At 31.4% G+C, this 9,019-nt stretch overlaps 1 long non-coding RNA gene across 1 annotated transcript; it reads right to left on the minus strand.

The window, feature by feature from the left end:
* Positions 1-205: 205 nt before the first annotated feature.
* LOC110010632 (uncharacterized) lies at positions 206-7,660 on the minus strand. The gene is made up of 5 exons (XR_005178410.2): positions 7,076-7,660; positions 6,534-6,599; positions 2,246-2,342; positions 1,185-1,256; positions 206-448 (listed from the first exon to the last, which is right to left on the minus strand). It is a non-coding gene; the product is annotated as an uncharacterized LOC110010632 (long non-coding RNA).
* Positions 7,661-9,019: the final 1,359 nt, after the last annotated feature.

The following is a 9,019-nucleotide window of genomic DNA, read 5'->3' on the forward strand; positions in this document are numbered from 1 at the left end:
ACTTAAAACTTTTGATTCATTCATTCATAACTTGTAAAAAAGTAACTTTAGTTATTAAATATAAACTCCTTTTGGTTCTTTCACCTGTTATAAAGAAATGTCTTTTTCCTTCCTTTACTAGACATATGAAACATAACTTCCATTAAGCTCAATATGATTTCTTACACATCAATTACATTATCAAAAACATAAAATGGTTCCATAACCCATAAGCCCATGGATGATTTAATTACATACTGGAGTCCTTTTCAAACATTAGATACATAATAGAAAAATTCATACAATCATAATTTACATGTATCTGCTCAAATATATATAGATGTTCTGTTAATGTTTAATACATCATACATGCTCCAAAAGAAGTCAAATATACAATAGCAACATCAGTAGCATACTATCTACATCAAATAAAAACGATCCTCTCCTAGTTCTTTTTCCTTTCCTTTTCCTGCGATAGCATAAAAGCAACTATAACTAAGCATATTGCTTAGTGGTGTACGAATAAAAACAATAAGGAAGTATAATTCATAAACCGACCATGATAAAGGATATAAGCAAAAACAATACTAGTTAAATCATAAATTCATAATGTAGTTTTTACAGCTTTTATAGAGTCAATTCCGAGGGCCATCAGTGTCTAATGTGCACATCTAGACCTGCTATCTACAACCTCAATCTGTGATATGATTTCAACAGAAGAGGGAGCAATCTACAACCTCAACATGGAGGGAGAATTTCATATCAATCATATATCATCTAGTGATGATATCCATGTTCAATCGATCGTAATATCAACTTCAACAAATGAAGTGATTTTCGGGGTAATAACCATGTCTATATTAGCTGTAAGACTTTTAAACCATTCCATTCATGTAATAATATTAAAATCACTGTGTGCAACATTTCATTTCGCAAACACTACTAAAATCATTCAGTCACGGCCACCCCTCATACTACAGTTATCAATTGGCCAACATCCTTCTCTTTCAAGGTATAAGAATTATAAAATTTATTTGCATGTGTAATTAGGTCGTATGATTTCAAAATAGGCTTTGTTCTTTAAAAATTATGAAATCATTATTACTTTTTATAATTACGATTCATAAAGTAAATCCATTGAAAATATTTTGCAAAATCAATCTCATTTTGTTTACATAAAAGTAGGAAAGGAATAATACACTAACCTGATCTAGAAGGCTCCCCTAGCCTTTTTCCTGTAGCAACCACTAGCTCCTCAACTCCCTTTCTCTCAGAAGCTGTAGCATGAGATTAATACTCACATTAACTTCATACTACACAATGAACACACATTCACTTCTATAGGAATGCAAATTAAGCATTAGAATGTAGTGTCATGCTTTTTCTTTTATTTTCACTATGCTTGTCCAAGTGTCATATGACCTTAGTTTAAGCATGAAACACTTCATATCCAACACTTAACCACATCCTAGAAACATAATAATAACAATTAAAACAATAGAAGTCAATGGCATGCTAAATTCATTAAATGTTTATGTAATGCAAAATTTCAGCATTTGAGTAGCTTGCATTCCATTGACTATATCTTGAATTCCTCATATTCATTTGCCGTGAAATTTTTACAGCATGTTTCCAACATCTTAGAGTACTACCCTGTAAAATTTCATAATTTTTAAAGCTCCTTAGCATTTTCAAATGACATAATTATAGAATCTGAATTTCAATTTTTCTCATGCTGAGCAGCCTACATTGATTTAATTATAACTCCATTTCCTTTTATCCAATGGCCTTTCCCTTTTAACGTGACCTACCCAACATCTCAGCCTATCTCCATATAAAATTTCATGAATTTTGAAGTTTATTTGCTTCGTCAAATAGGTCAATTACAGAAGCTGAATTTCAGGCAACCAAATGTAACAAGTCCAACAATGATATGTTTGCTTAAGCATTCTCAACTCACTTTCATCACAAATTCATGCAATCCAACTCTTCTATTACTTAAATAACATCATAATATAAGATATATCAGAATCCCTAGTTCATGAAATATCAATTACAAACTCAACATCATCCATCTTGGTGAATTATGCAAATTAGACTTTGAATTCATGCATAACTAATTTCAATCATCTTAAATCACCTTAAAATCAATTCTAATCACTTCATCTTCACCAAATCAGAGTGAACAAGCAAGCACCTCACTTCAAAGTTCATGAAATTCAAAAACTAATCCATAGAAAAGAAGGAGGAAGTGAAGATAACTAACCTTTTCTTAAGAATTATTTGAAAATTTCTTGATTTTCAACTCCTTTTTGCTTGGTTTTTAATCAAAATCCTCCTCCTCTCTTCTTGACTGACTTGGACTGCAAAAATGGGTGGAAATGGCGTGGTTTATCTCCACCTCTTCATAAAAATATATAATAAACATTATTAAAAATTCCTTCCATGTCCTTTAAATGAAAATTGCACTATAATCCTCCCTTTTGTTTTCCCTTCATCCTTTGGCACTCTAATCTTTTTAATAACTTTACTTTAGTCCTATTAGGTATCAACCAAGTTTATTTAATATTTTAAACCCCACTTAAGAAAATTCATACTGAAATTACCGTTTTTCAGGCTTTTCGGGTAAAATCGTGCTTTACCGAAAAGTCATTTCTATTTAACTCATTTTTGATTTCCTTTAATCTTTCAAATTGATTTGTAATCACATTAATTACCATTTAATTAATATTCACATCCTCAATATATAATGTTTCCCATTATTCTAGGTTTTCCTTTCATTCGGATAACCGAATTCATCGAAAAAGCTAGAATAGCAAAAACTATCAAAGTTGAGGATATTACAGTTCTAATCTTATTTCATGATAAATCTATTATATTTAGAAGTTGTATTTTGTTGACATGCATAAACTTAGGGGGAGCATGTGTCTTTTGCTTGATAAATTTTTTGGTTTTGTCATCATCAAAAAATGGGAGATTGTTGGCTCAAGGTCAATTTTATCCTAAGATTTTAATGATTATGTAAAATAAATAAATTTAATATTCTTATATATTCTAAAGTTATTTTATGCAGATTTTTAATGTTGAAATTACTAAAGGAATCAAGCTCCTACAATCTAAGATTTTTTGAAGATCACAAAGATTAGTGAAGATCTTTTAGTGGTTAGTATCTTATTAAATGTTAGAAAATTAATGTAGGATAGAGAGAAAATTCCCTTATAAGCACAACATATTTTTTATCTCTCTTAAAAAAATCATTTTTGGGATATTTTCAAAAATTGCCTTAAAAGGAAAAGCCTAAATCTTTGCTTTTTTAATTCTGCTTACCTTAATGAAAAAAATTTTGGCAAAAATAATTTTTGGTAACTAATAAATGAGTTTCTGTAAAAGATATCTATGCACTATCTATTTATTTTTGGAAAGTCAGAAATACTCATTAAAGCGGAATCTCAACATCTTTTATAACCGGATTTTCATTCCTCTTATAAAAACATTTTCCTCTTTTGAAAATAAGTGGTTTTGTAAGAGTAAGAGTTCATTGTTCAAAGTTTCAAATCTCTCAAGCTCTCTCTTCAACCCTCTTCATTTCTTTCCATTTATTTTCTTCAAAAGATATTTTTCAAGAGAAAAGAAATTTGGTAACAATTTTTTCTAAAGAACAGTTCTGAACTTTCTTTCTATTTTCAAAATCTGTTTTCTGTTCTTCTTATGCTTATAAGTGTGTTTCTCTCTATTCTATATAGATTGCTGTAATCTATTGTAGACTAGAGGTTTTTTAAACGAAAAAACATTTGTGTCATAGCTTAGGTGAAAAGCTATGGTGTAAAAGGTTATCAAGCGACCTTCTCCTTGTGTGAGATTTAATGTCTTGATGTGAGATTTAATGTCTTGATGTGAGTTTTTTGTTCTCTGCAAAATAGAAAGGGTAGAGGTTGACTAGAACCTTCAGAAATCTAATGGGACAAAGGTTACAACTAAGTGTTTATATATTTCCTTGTAAAGTTGATTTGTCTCTTACCCTTGAAAAGAGATAATATAGTGGAGGATATAGAGGAGTTAGTGCCGAACCACTATAAATCTCTGTATTTATGTTTTTTTATTTTCTAATGTGTTGCTTGTTTATATTCTGTTTACATAATTGTTAATCTTTTCATAAATACAAAGTTGTTATGAGTTCTTATTTCTAAACGTAAATAAACTTTATCTTTGTAGAACATTAGAACTCTGGATTTTTTGTATTATGATTTTACCAAGTTGTAATCTATCCTTTTATATTCAATAGAAATCACAATATCAGTTATAATCAGCTTTCTAATATTGTATAAGCTTTGTAAAGTAGTTCTAAACGTAATAACTATTATTCACAAAGTCTTTCTAATATCGCAACTGCTTTGTGAGGAAGTTCTAAACTTGATAATTGACTCTCACGAACGCTTTTTTATCCTGCTGCAACAGAATTCTGATCTTGTATTTTAAAAGTCAAATTTTTAGAAAATTCAATTTACACCATCTTTGGTTGTGCCATATATAAACGGGACCCGCAGAGTTAAAATCCCTAACCAAGTTATTAAAATGGATATAGGAATAAGTTGTTTGGGAAGGAAGAAGAAGAATAGTTTTTCTTCTTTTTTTTTTCTTTGTAAGTTTTTATAAGGAAAAAAAATGGGATTGAGAATCAAGAGCCTGAAAGGCAATCTATTTGAGAGTTTGAGCGTTGAGACACCAAGGAAAGAAAGGAAATTAAGCTGAAATTTAAACTGGGGCTGAGATTTTGTTACCAAACCCTGTTTCACGTTAATATTGATGCATTAGCAATAAAAGAACTCATATATGCATAAGAAAAATATAAATTAATGAATTTCAATAGTCTAAATTTTATTTAGTTTTTGCACACCAAGGCACAGTCTAATGGTAAGTGCATATATGATCCAGCAATTGATCCAGATTTAAATTCCCCTCCCTCAATACTCAAAGAAAAAAATTATTTAGTTTTTTAATCTCTAGAAATGTAAGCACATTTGGGTAGTTAAATTAATAATATTTTATATAAATAATAATTTGCAGCATATTTTATTTTACCCTCCTTTTCATATAATTTTTTTTTTCATTTCTCTCAAATTATTATTATTTTTAAACAAAAATAACTTTTATCTATGCCTATTTAGAATGCATCTTTTTTTTCACATCAATCAAACTGATAATTTCAGTAAATTGGATTTCAATTTATTATATGGATTGTCAGTAAGCAATATTATATTTTATGATAATTAATTAATTTTTAGTAATGTTAAACTGACATTTTTACTTTTTTAAAGATTATTTAGTGTTTATATGTCACTATCCGAATCCATGGGCCAGACCGACACTAGGGCCTAGGTAAGCATAAAGCCCCCGAGACCCGTAGTAGGCCTATCTTTCAACTCGTGCATACCACACAAATTATTAGAAACGGTAAGCCCATATAAATTAGGATATATATACAATAATTTTCACAATCATGGCTCAGTCTCAATTATCTTGAATACAATTTAATCGGGGCCTAATCACATTATGTCACATTCATAATATGGGCTACCAGTTCACATGCACTTAATTAAACAATAAGATCATCCAAATAAATAAAAAAATACACAATATCCTACGACTGCGGAGTTCAACAATAATTTAGGAGTAGAACAGTGTACATATTTAATAACACAAATTAGCTAATATTAATAATAACAAAAAGTTATAAATTTACTTTTGTAGCTCTGCAAGGAAAACTTGCAGAGTTTCAATCGGTTCAGCAACTTCCTATTACTTGAGAAGTTTGGACAGAGAGGGGGGTGAGTTTTGCAACTCAGTGAATAACATCACACACATTCACGCATAATGCACCCTAATATTCTAAAGTGAGCATACTACAGTCAATCATATGGCACAACACCAACACCCACGAGTAATGTCACCTTCAAGTAATCAAGCAAGTGGAAATTAGTCAGTGGCGTCACCTAAAACCCCAACGAGTCATCCTCACACATGGCTCGCCCTCTCATACGTGTGCACCAGGGAGCCGATCCCTTATACCTAGCCGACCGGTCTAATCCTCACTTGACCAACCCTCTCGTTATTTTTCCATTCTCTCTTTTCTTTTCCATACTAACAGAAGGTCACCCTGTGATTTTCCATATCATCCAGATCATATAATCAGGTGCACACGGGGTGCCGATCTCCCATACGGCCAACGGTCTTATAGACCGCCCTCACAAACCCATGGTGACCCACTTCATCCCAACTCTAGACATACAATGCATAATAATTCACAACACAAGTAATCAAGCAATTCACTTTACACATTACACAAGTTCATCTCAATGCACAATAGTAAATATATAGTAACATATTATATTTATAAAATATGCATAAAATATACTGATGTTATTAAAACAATTATATATATAAATATTAAAATTTTGTTTATATATATATATATATATATATATATATACACACACACACGGTATATAAATGCTATGCAAATGCAATACCGATATACATTATTTATTATTACTCACAGTGGCGGAAGTTGAAGCTCTAACTCTGATTCTGACCAGGTGGAGCAATAGATGGGCCCGTACAATCTAAGAAATTTAAGAATACAAAGAAAGAATTTATATCAGACAAAGGACTTATTAAATTAAGGAATCAAGAAGTTGATCTAATAAACTATTTACGTATTCAATTTCTAAAAATTAAACTAGTTTCTACCGAAATTTTGATAGCATCTCCCCTAAAAATTGGACTATCCACCTGATAAAATATCAACAATTTATCAAATATTTATCCAATCCACACCGCCATCCGTCGGCCAATCAATCAAGTCAAATTTCCCATCCTCCTCCAATCACAACAATAATTTTATAATTACAGTAACATTGCACCTAAACTAGTTTAATCCACACTTTAATTCTATTAATTTATCATTATCAAGGTTCCTTAATTAAATCAACACTAATGAAATATATGCCAAAATATAATCAATGCAAACATTAATTTAGCTAACCACAAATACTAAAAAAAAAAATTCTAAAAATAGTCCAAAATTAAATTTTTATACCCAATATATTGCTGCCGGAATTTGTTTGACCGGAAATGGGAGCTACACGTGCCGGAACGAAGAGAAGGTGAGAGCAGTGGCGTTAAATCGACCAAAACAGGTCGCTGCGCTCACCGGAACCGCGAGCAGGTGGCGCGATTTAACTGGACAGCAGGGGGGTGGTGGCGCGACTGTGCGGTGGTGCTGCGCTCGTTCTTGGTGGCTGGAGACACGCTGAAGCAATGGAAGAGCTGTGTAGCCGCGATGGTGCGATCTGGTGGTGGAGCAGGTGGTGGCGCGATGCAGTCCTCTCTAAGCTACTGTCTCCGCTTGGTTCGAAAGGAGAGAGGGGCGGAACGGTGAGCTGCTGCGACGTTGAGCTGCAGCGAGGAGCGGCGGTGGCGCGCGATGGAGTGGGTGGCGCGACTCTGCTGTTCTGTCTCTCGCCAGAAATGCAGACGCAGGTGAAGAAAGAAAGAAAAGAAAAGAAAAGAAAGAAAAGAAGAAGAAGAAAGGGAGGAACGGCGGCGGCAGGGGAGGTTGCCGGTGATCGGAAAACGCACAAACCGGGGGGGTGGGGGAAGTGGGAGGTGGACGCTGGAAATAAGGGGAACGGGGGTTCTAGAAGTGGTTTGGGTGAGTTGGGCTGGTTTGGTTCAATTCAGGTTTGGTTCGGTCCAAATCATGGTTTTCAATTGGTTTTTGAATTTTTCAGCCGGTTTTTATGATCGGTTTAACACTATACAATTTTTGATGTGCATTAACTAATTAAATAAATTTTCCACAGTGTCGGTTTATTAAATTTAAATGAAAAATTTTTGAAAACAAAAATTTTGGTTGTTTCATTATACATCCTATTTTTAATTGTATTTTAAAAAATATCTTTAAAAATATTATATATAAAAAATCTGATTGAACCGTATTGAATCCGGTTGAACCCTCCAGTTCAATGAATCCCTGCCTTTATTGGTTCAATGACCAGTCTGGTTCTCAGAACATGATTATTTATTTACTTAAAATATTAATGTATTATTTATTTAGTGTAGTGTATCATAAGCATGAGGATGCCCTATTTTTTAAAAAATTACCGTATCGTGTACGTTTCTATATCTCATAGACCGTGTCCATGCAACCTAATTCTTGGTATATGAGACTACTCCATACACTAAGCTAATCAAGCAAGGTTTCTTTTTATTACCAATAAAAAATGAAATGTTTTTTTTTTTTAATTTATTTTTGTATCATTGAAATGAGAAATTAAGTATTTTTTTTATTTTATATTTATAATTTATCATAAATGATTGTTATTTATTTAAAATATTATTGTATCACTTATTTAGTGTAGTATATCCTAAGTGTATGGATGTTCTACCTTTTTGAAAAATTGTTGTATCCCGTATATTTCCGTATCTTATATCCCTTGTCCATGCAATCTAGCTTTTTGTATATGAGACTACTTCATACACTAAGCTAATGAATAATGTTTTTTCTTATTACCAATAAAAAATAAAGTGTTTTTTTCTAAATTTGTTTTGTGTCATTGAAAAAAGAAATCGAATATATTTTATCTTCATGATTTATTATAAATGATTGTTTATTTATTTGAAATATTAATGTATTATACTTATTTAGTGCAATGTGTCATAAGCGTGTGAATATCCTACATTTTTAAAAATTGTTGTATTTTGTACGTTTCTATATCTCGTGTCCAGTATCCGTACAACGTAATTCCTGTTATATAAGACTAATCAATCCACCAGGCTAATCAACTAAGGTTTTTCTTTTATTACCAATAAAAAATGAAGTGTTTTTTTTTTTCAAATTTGTTTTTATATAATTGAAATAAGAAATTAATTTTTTATGTTTATGATTTATTATAAATGATTGTTTATTTATTTGAAACATTAATGTATTATACTTATATGGCATAGTGTGTTCTAAGTGTGTGGAAGTCCTACTTTTTTT

This window comes from Jatropha curcas, chromosome 11 (genome assembly GCF_041381405.1).
Source record: "Jatropha curcas cultivar XTBG-Jc1 chromosome 11, XTBG_Jcur_1.0, whole genome shotgun sequence".
NCBI classification, from domain to species: domain Eukaryota; kingdom Viridiplantae; phylum Streptophyta; class Magnoliopsida; order Malpighiales; family Euphorbiaceae; genus Jatropha; species Jatropha curcas.